The sequence below is a fragment of the Cajanus cajan genome, chromosome 5, assembly GCF_000230855.2.
Source record: "Cajanus cajan strain Asha chromosome 5, NIPB_CcT2T_4, whole genome shotgun sequence".
NCBI classification, from domain to species: domain Eukaryota; kingdom Viridiplantae; phylum Streptophyta; class Magnoliopsida; order Fabales; family Fabaceae; genus Cajanus; species Cajanus cajan.
Window position 1 is genome coordinate 14,851,912 of NC_138521.1, and position 13,442 is coordinate 14,865,353.

Here is a 13,442-nt window from a genome sequence, read left to right on the forward strand (position 1 = left end):
GATCTTTAGCAAAGAACAGTGAGAGAGGAAAGAAGGGTTCTGCAAGTATTACTTTATGTTTAACAAAACTACATATTCTTGATCATACAGCTAAGATTGTGAGGTTGGTGGAAAGGATTGCTATTTGGGCTTAATTATGGTTGGTACTTGGTATTGACTATTGACTAAAGAGCACTAAATTCTTCAATCTAGTTCCCAGATTGCTTTACATATGATCTCAACCAAACAATCAATTTCAAAAGACTAATAAAAAATAGTCAAATACATCCCCAAAACAACATTAATAACATCCTACAATAATTTTTCTTCCTAGATATTAAAAATGAAAGAATATATATAATTCCAGCTATGATTTCATCTTCATCTATTGTTTCACTTGACTTCATTAATTTCCAGTGCGTTAAGTAGCTATGTATAAAAATGTACAATCCAGACCATGAAACCATTTCCAAGACTCAAATAGCATACTTCCTAGTTCCCATTTCCAACAAAGCAATTAAGATCAACAACGTAGAAATCATAAATTTACAAATTACAATAGAGCAATTGAGATCAGTAAAACGTTTAAGGAAGAGGTTATGGGCCCTCGTTATCCTCTTTGGTACATAATCTCCTTGAGGAGGGTGTTATGTCCTTGAAATATGAAAGTGGTGATTGTCTCCTTCCTAAGTTTATTATTGCTGAATCAACCTTTATGAAACTACACGAACCATGAAAATAATGTCTGGTGGTGAAATTGTTGGGGAAGAACATTGGTTTCATTATTATGCGGAGCAGGTTGCAAACGCTTTGGATTGGATATATCACATGGCTATTTCTTGGTGAAATTTGATCTTGGTGCCGATAGGGAGTTATAATGCAAGGAGGTTTGTGGATGCTCTTTGATCATTACTTGACTATTAGACAATGGTCATCGAAGATTGTGGCATTTGAGGTAGGGGAGGATAAAACCCTTGTTTGGGTTTGCTTTCCAGGGCTAGGCATAGTGTTTAATGACGAGAGTGTTCTTCTTACAATAGTCTCAACGATAGGAAGGCCTATTAAAGTCGATCTCAACACCCTAAACCCTAAACCTCTATAAATCGGTGTTAGGTAAGTTTAATCTCAACAATGTATGGTAGAAAGCAGAATACAAAGGCTTACATTTACTTTGTACCATGTGTGATTGTTACGGCCATGTTGGGCGTGATTAACATCCAGGAGGTTAACTTGAAGCCAAGGTCTACTCAGAGTATTTCTCCTTGAATTGTAGAGTTTAAGTTTGTCTTCCTCATCAAGCATGTTAAGGGTACCCAATATATGTATTAAGATGAGGATCCCTTGGAGGGGGTTCAAAGTGTGGTGTAGGATGGCAACCGAGATGATTGTAAGGGGCATCCCAAGGTTGAGGATATAACTCATGATGACATACTCTCTTGAGGAGAGCTTCTAGTTACCACTCTAAAAAGTTTCTTATGTTAGATAACCAAAATATTATTTGTTGGAATATTAGAGGCACAATGAATGTGAAAGGGAAAAGAACGTTTCGTGAGTTGGTTAAGTTGCATAAACCTTTTATTTTCATAGTGTTGGAAACCCATTGCTCATTCTCGCCAGTTATCTCATTTTGGAGCAATCTGAACTATAAGTTGCATCATAGTGCGAAGGTTAGTAGCCATGCTAGAGGCATATGGATCCTAGTTGAGAAAAATAGTCAAATATCGATGGTTGAGTCATTTTTTCCCTCAGGCAGCTACAATTTAAATCAATCAAGGTTGCAAGGAGTGTACATGCACAACTATGTATGCAAGTCCTAGCTTCAGTTAGAGAACAGAGCTCTGGGATCATATTAGGAGTCTTAGAAGCCAACTAGCGGTGCCTTAGCTCGTATTAGGAGATTTCAACTAGGTCATCTCTAGCTCATAAATTTGTGGGTGTCACTTCTCTCCTTCTCATGCCTCCTAGTTGGTTTAGCTTATGAATGATTGTTCCTTGATGGACCTTAGCTCTAAAGGTCTTAGATACACCTAGTATCAGAAACAACTAGGCATTATGATGGCTAAAAGGCTTGATAGAATGGTTTGCGAGATATTATGGCAGTATTTCTTTCTAAAAGCTTTTATAGAGATTTTGTGTTGGCTTATTCATATCATTGCCCTATCCTTGTGCAATGTGGTGGTCTAAAAGATAAGCAAAGAGACCGTCCATTCCATTTCCAAGCTACTTGGTCTACACATAAGGGATTTGAAAAGGTGGTCCGTGAGGCTTGGATTAAGAGCACCCCTAACCTTCCTAATGAATTGAAAGTTGTCAAGAATGATGCATTAGAGTTTAACACTAATGTATTTGGAAATATTTTGACTTGAAAAAAAGTTATAGAGGCGAGGTTAAAAGGGGTCTAACTAGATCTTAAGAAGGGGGAGTCTGAGAGCCTTTCTCGATTGGAAGGTACTCTCTAAACTGAGTTGGATGATGTTTTACTACAAGAAGAATTTTTGGGTTTCAAAAGTATAGAGAAAAAGGGAGAGGTTTGGTGATAGGAATACTAGTTATTTTCATGCTCAAACCCTTGCCTGAAGAAGAAGAAACAAGATTTAGGGTTTGGTTTTACTAGATGGCATGTGGCATACAGATGTAGATGTCCTTAATAGTGAAGCTTTTCGCTTCTATCAAGAGCTTTTCAAGAAGGAATCACATGGTGCTTTTGTGGACATGCATCTAGGTGTTCCTCCAGTTTTGGGAGCCACCTTCTTGGCTCTAGTATCTAAAGAAGAGGTTAGAAGGGTTGTTATGAGCATGAAATTCTTTAAGGTGCCTAGGTTGGATGGATTTCGACCCTTCTTTTATAAACAATACTGGCACATTGTGAGTGACAAATTTTGGAGGATGGTGTATTAAGCATTTATGCATGGCTTCTTAGATGAATCTCTTCTTGGAACGTTAATCATGCTCATCTCGAAGATAGAAAGCTCGTATAACCTTAAAGACTTCTACCCAATCACTTTGTGTAATGTGGTATATAAGGTTATATTGAAATTGATAGTGGCACGACTGTGTCCTTACCTCCATTATATCATTGGACCTTTCCAAGGAAGTTACATATCAAGGAGAGGAGTACTTGATAATAATATCCTTGCACAAAAGACTCTCCATTTTATATCTAAAGATAAAACTATTATGGGAACTATGGCATTGAAAATTGACTTTGAAAAGGCATATGATAGAGAGTTGGGATTTTCCTCAAGTTATCCTACATAGATTTGGTTTTCCTACTTGTATCATTCAACTGTTCATGTGAAGAGTTGAGAACTCTATGCTATTAGTGCTTTGGAATGGAGGAAAATTGCAACCCCTTCAACCTTCTTTGGGTCTTAGACAAGGGGATCTTCTCTCCCTATACCTTTTTGTGCTTTGCATGGAAAGACTTGCTCTTCGCATCCAAGAGCTAAATAGAGAAGGGTCTTGGAAAGCTATTCAAATATCACAAGGAGGCCCACCTTTGTCTCATTTCTTATTTGCATATGATATTTTCTTATTTTGTCATGCCATGGAATAACAGGTGCAACTTGTAACTTCAACCTTGGAGGACTTTTGAGATGTGCTGGGTTTGAAGGTAAATTGTGACAAGTCTAAATTCATGGCATCTAAAAAGGTGGAAAGAATGAGAATAGAGAGGTTTCAACAAATTTTGAATATGCACCATAATCGTTGCACAGGGAAGCATTTGGGTATGTTAATGATTCAAGGAAGGGCTAAGTTGCAAGATTTTTAGCATGTCGTTGATCGTGTGAATGGGAGATTAGTCGTTATTGAACAAAGTCGATAAGTTATATCTCATAAGTCCACATTAACATCAATTCCTATTTATGGTATGTAGTATTTGTGGTTCCCGCAAGGTATGTACAACATTATTAAGAAAGTGTGTTGGTTGATGTTGTGGGCAAAAGATTGCAGCTCTCGATTCTAGTCTTTGGTGGGATGGTCCACGATCACTCAAACGCTTGCGCGTGGTGGATTAAACATACGAGAATAACGATTGGTGAACATAGCCCTTCTTGGTAAGTTAATCTGGGAGTTGTTGAGTTCACCACGTAAGCCTTGGGTGTAGGTCTTGTGGGATAAATATTTGAGAGGTCACTCGATGCTAGCTAGTATTTAGGCAAACACTCTTAAAGCATTACCATTTCTTAAGAATGACTTTGCTCTTTGTCTTGGTTCAAGAAGTTCTTCTTTTTGGTATGAAGATTGGTTGAGAGTGGGACTGCTATATTAACTGGTTTCATACATACACATTAGCAATTCTGAGATCACAATTGTTAAATGCTGGCATGAAGGTTCTTGGAACTTGAACAATTTGTACACATTACTCCTTCAAGATTGATCAAATTTTATAGGTTCATATACTTGTGAATCCAACAGGGATTGACACATTTAACTAGATGGGTGACCTATCGCATAGTTATACTACCACTACAAGAAAATTACATATTAGCGAGAGATTATTCCCTCGCTATTTCTTCTCTAATCTCTCGCTAATCAGATTTGCGACGAAATAGTGAAGGAATCGCGAGAGAACATTCCCTCGCTAAATACAAGTAGCTAATTAGTGATGGATGAAATCCGTCGCTTATCTGTAGCACATAGCGTCGCCAATCCCTCACTAAGTTCCTCGCTAATTGTATTAAGGATGCTTACTATGTACCTCGCTAAATTGCGGACAGGCTTCCCTGCTATTCCCTCGCTAAGGGCTCGCAAAATATCCGTCTCTAATTTGTAGTTACTCCCTTGCTAATTTTCCCTCACAAAGAACTCTTTATTCCCTTACTACATTTCTTAGCTATGCTCTCGCAATTCCCTCGCAGAACCTTCTCTATTCCCTCGCTACTTTTCCCTAGCAATTGTCTCGTTGTTCCCTCGCAATATTTCCCTAGCAATTGTCTCGTCGCGCTATTCCCTCGCTATATTTCTCTAGCAATTGTCTCGCTATTCCCTCGCTATATTTTCTTAGCTATTCGCTCTTTATTCCCTCACTAAATATCCCTCGCAAACCCTTCTTTATTCCATCGTTGTGGTCCCTTACCTCTTTATCACCCAGACATAACTTCTCATCAACAAATGAATCATCCAAATAAGAATAAAAATTACAATAGAAGTAGTAATATTTTATTGTTCTTCGTAACAAGGATGTAAAATACACAATTTTCCCTTAATTTTCACTTTTGAATGCATTTTCACCATAATTTGTAATGAAAACTTGTTACAAATTTCTTATTTGCTTGGCAAGACAAATATTTAAAAAGACATCACTTTCACATATCATAAATGCGTGCATGCGATGTAAATACACAAGCAAAAAGACAACAGTAACACCATCCATATTAAATAGCATCCAACCAAAGAGACATCACACCATCCTCTTTAAGTAGTCCACACACCAATTACGACACACAACACAAACCCATAAATGTAGTAAGTAGGGAACAACTCGAATACAAATATTTGTTTCCCACATGCAAGCTACAAAGTTACCTCGAACTCTCATGGGTAGTGAAAATTATCTTCATCTGATCATAACCCACAAAGGATTTAAACATGACAAGGATACGAAAACCAAGAAACAAGTTTGGTCCCATATCAGCGTGCACTTATTTTTTGGATCCTTATGTGGAATAACCAACTAGCCTTCTCATTCAAAATGGTGCACTTATGTTTAGGGGTGTTCAAAAAACTACATTAAACTAAACTATTGTAAAAACTAAACTAAATTAGACTATAAAAAACTAAACTAATTTTGATAAAAGCTAAACTAAACTATATTTTAAGTTTAGTTTTCAAAAACTAAACTATTATAAAAAGTAGTTTAGTGCACTTTAGTTATAAAATAAAAAGTTATAATTAGGAAATGTTATAAATAATTAATTAAAACTAAACTAATAAATAACTAAATTGGATTAAACTAGAAAAAACCAAATTATTTTTATAAAAAGTTGAACTAAAATAAATTTTAAGAATGAATGATTTTTGGACACAATTATGAGTTATACACGGAAAATAGTTGTTTGATATGAATTGAAATCATAACAGGGGTATATGACTTACTACCCAGGGTTTGATGTAATGAGCCTGAAGTGAATAAAATGTTATTTTCAGCAATTGTGTTAAACAGATACTAAGAATAAGAATTCAAACTATTACATATAAGAGTAAGGATGATGTTTATAACTTCCCTCAATGTGTAAAGCTGATGAAATTGAAGCATTGAAAAATAACAAAATTACTAGTTTACTAATACTTAGATTAACAACTTGTTACATGGAAACTTTAATTACAAGACAGGGAGGCACTGAGGTAATTTCATTTTTAATCAGCTTTAAAACATTTTAGGAAACCATTTCATTCAGAGGCTCAAGCTAATGCATGAAACAATTCACAGCATTTTTTCATCACCAGTCAATGTTATGTTTAACTTTTCAAGAACTTACTCAAACTAAAATGAGTAGATTTCAAGTAGTAATAACCAATAGAAGTCATATAGTTCCTCCCAAAAATAAAAAAAATAAATAAATAAAAAAGAGAATAATTGGCCATTAATCTGGTCTGCCAATTTGACAGCCAAATAAATTTGACAATTATGAGACCATAGAACAATCCTAAATAACTAGTGCAGAATACAAAGCAAAAAATTTATCGGCCATCTAAGAATAAAGTCATTTGCAACAGTTCAATAAAATATACAAAAAATGTTACTGCTTTACAGAGTTAATGAGGCAAAGAAAGCGATGCATCAAGACTTCAGGAATAGAAAGAATTATATGCCTTGAAACCCTGAAACTCATTACCGGTGACACAATAGAAAATAAATAAATATAAATAAAAAGTTAAACTCAACAAAACAAAGGATAATTGCTTAAAACCATGTCCACAATATATTCATGCATAATCACAAACACTGACAAATTAGCTTTGAGTAACTTACCAAAGGCAGAAAAAGATAAATCGTTGATGTATTGCTGTTATGTGATGAATGAACCAATTAATTCACTGTGTCTTTGTTTAGTTCACTGTTGAAATCATATAAAGTCAAACCATTTGAAAATCTATAGGTTGATTAAAAGTGATTAAGATATAAAATAAAAATCAAGAAAAAAAAGAGTGTAATATATATAATAGGAATTTTGACAATAACAAATGCATCCTCTATTTCTTGCCACCATACAACATCGACAGAGGAATAAGCATAATAAATGGAAACATAAGAAGAATACACACAAAGAGAACCAACAAAACACAATTCAACAGAACAGCAACACAACAAAAAAGAACAAAATAGAACATGCAACATGTTTGAGCACTGTCTTTATTAGGGAAATAATTCATTTATTTTCAAAACTGTGTCGGGTATACAACAAAAATAATGATTATTTATTCCAAACAGGTTACTAAACTGTGTGTGAAATTAGAGTAAAAGTGACATACTTGGATGATATTAAGACATGGTCTGATATCAGTATTTAGTCATTCCAAAAGTCAACCACAAGATCATACTCGTGGAGTATAAAAGTGTCTGTTTCCAACATGTCTATAAACACTAGTGAAAAAAAGCTTTTAAAATCGGTTATTTTTAACTTTTAAAATCGGTTCCGTAACTGATTTTAAAAAAGCCGATTTTAAAAGTTGGACTTTTAAAATCGGTTAAATAACCGATTTTAATGTACTTTTAAAATGGTTATTTTATAACCGATTTTAAAAGTCCAACTTTTAAGATCGGTTATAAAATAACCGATTTTAAAAGTTGACGGAGAAAAAAAAATTTAAACTGGAACGGGCCGTTCCAGATTGTGAAAAGAAAAAAATGAAGAACGTTGATCAGAACGGGCCGTTCTCAGTGCAGTACGTCCCGTACTGCATGGAGAACGGGCCGTTCTCCTTTCAGTTCAGGCCGTTCTGCATGGAGAACAGGCCGTTCTCCTTGCAGTACGGGCCGTACTGCATGGAGAACGACCCGTTCTCCTTGCACAACGAGCCGTTCCAGATTTGAAACTTGTCCAAAATGAATGAACCTACAACGAAAATACAGACAAAAAAAGAGTAAGAGAAAACGACAAAAGATACAAGAAGAGGAAAACGAAATCGACAACGAAATTTACCTCTTTAAAAATTGAGAGCGCGAGAGAGTGTAAAAATGAAGGAGGGAAAGATTAAAGAGAATGAGATTGGAGGTAAATCCGGAAATATAAAAGGTTTCTGACGATACTTTTAAAATCGGTTATTTCAGAACCGATTTTAAAAGTAGCACTTTTAAAATCGGTCATAAAAGAACCGATCTTAAAAGTACTTTTAAGATCGGTTAAATTTGAACCATCTTAAAAGTATTCGTATTATTTACAAAATTGCCACCGCGTCACTTTTAAGATCGGTTACCTTATAACCGATCTTAAAACTCCGATTTTAAATCCAATTTTTGTACTAGTGAAATTATATGTATATGAGCAGTGCTATGCTCTAAAATAATGATGCGTCATAGGTTAAAAAAGTGATGAAACTACAAAAATTGAACAAATCATAATAAGGTTTAAAAATTACCAAAAATAAAATATGCACCCAACAGATTCTTTTTCCAATACCATCTCACTATCCTGTATACACAAACCAACAACATATACTTTGCACCACTCCACTTACAAAAAAATAAAAGACATACACCAAAACAAAAATAAGGGCTTAATTGAAAGTGCAAGAAGAAGCATAATTTATTTAACCCAAAATTCATCCATACATTTTATAAAAAAAAAACCTAAATTCACTCAAATATCCAATAACCAAAAGAAAAAAAAAACTTAAATAATCAGCACGAGACAAAGTTATGCAGTTAACTAGCAGCTTATCCAGCCCCCTATCTAACATCAATAACAAAATGTTCACCTCATCTCAAAAACCCAAACCACAACAATTTCTAAAGGTGCAAATCATCAAAAAAATTTAAAATGTGTTATGTATAGGACTATCTACGGAACTAAAGCGAACATCAATTGCAAGAAGGGGAACGCAAACTTACCGAGGGATCAAAGGTCTTGAAAATATTGAGGGATGTAGGAGTTTTCCTTGACGAACAACTGGAGAGGCTGTGCGCCAAGATGAAGAGTGCTTCGAGGAGGTGGTCGGCGTTGTTCTACAACGATAACAAGAGGAACTGACGAGAGGATTAGGGATTAGTAACTGTGGCTGTTTGGTGAACGTGATTCGTTTTTCAATTTCTTTTTTACGTTATGTTTATAATATACGTTTTATAAATAATATTATAAATTATTATATAACGTCCGAAATTTTTTAAATAATATAAATAAAAATATAAATTATTAATAATTATATTAATTTTATTTGCTAAAAATTTATTTTCATTCTTTAATTTTTTTCTTAAGTTTAATTTCATAATTTTTATTTTAAAAGGTATTAATTAATTTTTTATTTGATAAAATGTATTCAATTTTATTTATTTTAAAATTAAATTTACTCTTATTTTTTGAAAATATTTGAAGTTAAAGGGAAAAAAAATTGATTAAATTAATGTCATTTTAAAAAATTAAAGACTCAATCAAACTTTTTCAAAATAAATTTAATATTTAAATAAGAAAACTAATTATTGAACCTTTTAAAAATAAGAGAACCAAATTCAATTTAAAAAATATTAAATAAATAATATAAATTATTATATAATATAAGAAAAATTTATAACTAATATAAATATAAATTAAATTATTAATTGTTATATTAGTTTTTTTTGTTAAAAAAATTCAATCTTTAATTTGTTTCTTATGTTTAATAACATTATTTTTATTTTAAAAAAGTATCAATTAAGTTTTTATTTATTAAAAAGTGTTTAATTTGATTTATTTTAAAATTAAATTTGCTCTTATTTTTTTTTTAAATATTTGAAGTTAAAAGGAAAAAATTGATTAAATTAATCTTATTTTTAAAAATTAAAGACTCAATTCAACTTTTTCAAAATAAATTTAATAATTAAATAAGAAAATCAATTATTGAACATTTTAAAAATAAGAGAACCAAGTTCATCTTAAAAAATTATTAAATAAATAACTTATGTTATATATTGAATTTGAACAATTTAACCATTGAATTAAATGTTCTAAAGTTATAAATCAATTTACAGAATTTTCAAAAAAAAATTAAAAATTATTTGATACGTTATATAGATTCAAAATTTAAATGTTTTTATAATTATCCATTAATTTGAATTAATGAAACAAAGTATCAAATAATTTTTAACTTTTAAATTTTCAAATTTATCCAACTATATTTTTAAACTCAAACTCGATCTCATCAAGATTGAAAAATATAATACATAAGTTCAAGTTTGACCCAATTTTATTATACTATATGTTAGTTTTAAATAGAGTAAATATGTTTTTAAACCAACTAATATAGTATAAAGTTAAATTTGTAAAATAAAGGAAGTGCAAAATCTAATTTAGAGTATATTTTTACTATATATTTTGAAAAATAATTTTATTACCAATTATACAATATCATGTTTTAACTTATTTTATTGAGTAAATTATGTTAACCTCTTCTAAGAGATGAATGTGTTCTGGTTATCTTCACTCTTATGTTAAAATATACAATTTAGTATATTTAATTTAATGTAATTAATGTAAATTACACTCTCTTTCTATAAGTAACATAAGTATTACATTATCCATTTTTTATATGTTAAAATATCAAATAAATTATATTTTTATCCCTTACATATAACACAATTCACTATTATATCATAAAACACTAATTCATGTAGATATTATAAAATATTTTTATATAAATTATATCTTAATACTCATATATTACCTTTAATATATGTAATTAATATTATATAATGAAAATGCTTTTATTTAAATATTTATAATTAAAAAAATACATTAACTATATCTATTAACTACTATTTTAATACTCGTATATTATCTTTAATATATGTAATTAATATTATATAATAAATTTTCCCTCGCTAAATAAACTTTTATTATCTATACTTTTGTCAAGGATTGGTGAGAGAAATTTTCCCTCGTTAAAGTAAGCTTTACTATTTTAATTGTAGTGACACATTAGCGGCAAAGTATTTCCTCGCTAAAATAATTTTTAGAATTTTCTCTTTTGTGAGGGATTAGTGAAGGAAATTTAACCTCGCCAAAACAAATTCAATATTTTATACATTTTGCGAAGCATTAGCGAGAGAATTTGTTTCTTGCTTATTATTTGTGAGCAATTAGCGACAAAATTTGTGTTCCTCACAAATTAGCTAGGACTTAGATAGAGATTATTTTTTATGGCGTAGGGACAGAGTGCCGAAACTTTAGAATGGAAGCATCTTTGGAAGTTGTCTATATTAGAAAAGATGAAGTTCTTTCTTTGGCAATGTCTGCATAATTCCTTTTCAGTTAATGAGGTTCGATTGTGGAGGTGGAGCTTGCATGAGATGTTCACACAGGATGGAATCTATAGTACATGTCTATTATGGCTCAAGAACTTGGTTAATCATCTAGGTGCAACGAGGTTGGCAGTTGCGACATGGTAGATTTTGCATTTTTGGAACCATATAATCTTTGAGACAAATTGATCGTGGACTGTGAACTATATTGTGAGACAGATAACATTATATGTATCACATAATGCATTCTATTTGAGGTCTACCTTTCTTTGGTGGATATGTGACAAATGGAGCCCACCAAATTATCCTTTTGTTAAGTTGAATGTTGATCAAAGTTGGCTAGAGAATCCTCAAATTATGGGAATTGGTGGAGCGGTGAGGAATGTTGTTGGTAGATGAAAAAAAGAATTTGCAAACTCGTTCAAAGGAGGAGACCCCTTACATATAAAACTTTTTGCTTTGGAGGTAGGGTTGCATTTTATGTTGGAAAGAGGGGTTTAAATTTCTTCTTTGTGAGTTAGATTGTATAACTATTATCTCTACCATTTGTGAGTACCTACAATATGATTGTTCATGGCATAAACATACAATTATTATTGCCAATATTAAAGAGTTCTTGGCTCGTAATTGATATGTATATTGTGAAAGTATTCCTAAAGAGAACAATGTTGTGGCTCATAGGTTAGCCAGATGGAGAGCCAAATTTAGTATAGTGTTTGTTAAATGGAGGAGTCCTCCAAAATTTATTTTGCATGAAGTTAGTTTAGATTTCATATAATTTTCTTTATTTGTTTTTATTCATCAATATACAAAAAAAAAGCATTTTGTTAGTACGTTTATCCAATTTGCACCAATGAAAATACTCATTTTCATTATTCAGCTCAACTAAAACAAGGAAAAAACAATTTATTAATAGGCAATTTGGTACTGCAATTAACAACTAGCAGCATGAATTGGCCAATTCAAAACACGAATCGTCCAGATCAAAACAATTTAAAGTAAATTTATATGTCTTTAACTACATTTAGGGCCCACCTTGAGTTTTTTACGGCTTTAGGCGAACCAAAACATGATACCCTCAATTATTTAAGTATTGTTTTTATATTTTTTTATTGTAAAAATCTTAGAATATCAAAAGTATTCTTAGAATTATTCACAATATAAATATCTCATTTAGTATCATTTTTTTAGTAATTTATCTTGTATATCACTTTTAAAGTTATTTCATATAGATTAGATTGTCTAGCGTGACTATATTAATTGTTAATATTAATATATTTAATTTTATCATGATGATCATATTTATTTTTACTATTTTTAGCTAAAATATCATGTTCTTTATTATTCTTATATAGTTTTTCATTCTCAAAATTTTTAGTACTCTTTTGCGATTCAATATCAATTTTAATTTGTTTATTTCTTTTTCCTTTTAGATGATTAGAAGATTATTTTGTGTGCAACATGTTCAAATCCAAATAATTAGACAAATATAGAAAAAAAACTAAATTATAATCTATGATTCTAATTATGGATTTTTAGTGAGTAAATGACAATGAGATTAAATAATACTATTTGAGTGCTTATTTTTAAACATTCACATTGAATTCTCAATTTATTGTAATAGAAGAAAAAAATTAACAATATTGGCACATCACCAAGAAATTTGGTGTGGCTAACAAAAATAGATTTTTAATTTGATTTTAAGATTCTAACATAGCATAAGAGATCGTGATTAAGATAATAGCATAAGAGATCGTGATTAAGATAATATAGGGAGAATAAAGAGATTATATATAAAGGGAAAGTGAAAAATTTCAAGACAATCCTTATTTATCAACAATAAAAGTAATATAAGATAAGAGAAATTAAATGAAATAAGTCAATTATATATTATATTATATATCATACACTTTTCTTTTTATATTTGACATCATTGATTTATTTTCCTAAAATTACAAGTAAATTTTGATTGAGAAATAGAAACATCACATATCAATTGATTAATTATTGTTGCTTAATTTTTTTA

At 31.1% G+C, this 13,442-nt stretch overlaps 1 long non-coding RNA gene across 8 annotated transcripts in view; it reads right to left on the reverse strand.

The window, feature by feature from the left end:
• The window catches only part of LOC109790227 (uncharacterized), a 32,798-nt gene extending 23,554 nt beyond the window's left edge, over positions 1-9,244 (reverse strand). For 3 of the 8 annotated variants that reach the window (XR_014433905.1, XR_014433906.1, XR_014433902.1), the window contains exons 1-2: positions 9,035-9,244; positions 6,956-7,040 (exon numbers count right to left, since the gene is read on the reverse strand). This is a non-coding gene — a long non-coding RNA (uncharacterized LOC109790227). The remainder of the gene's footprint in view (positions 1-6,955; positions 7,041-9,034) is intronic. The other 5 variants (XR_014433908.1, XR_014433909.1, XR_014433903.1 and 2 more) reach the window with 3 other exon arrangements.
• Between the last annotated feature and the right edge of the window lie 4,198 nt (positions 9,245-13,442).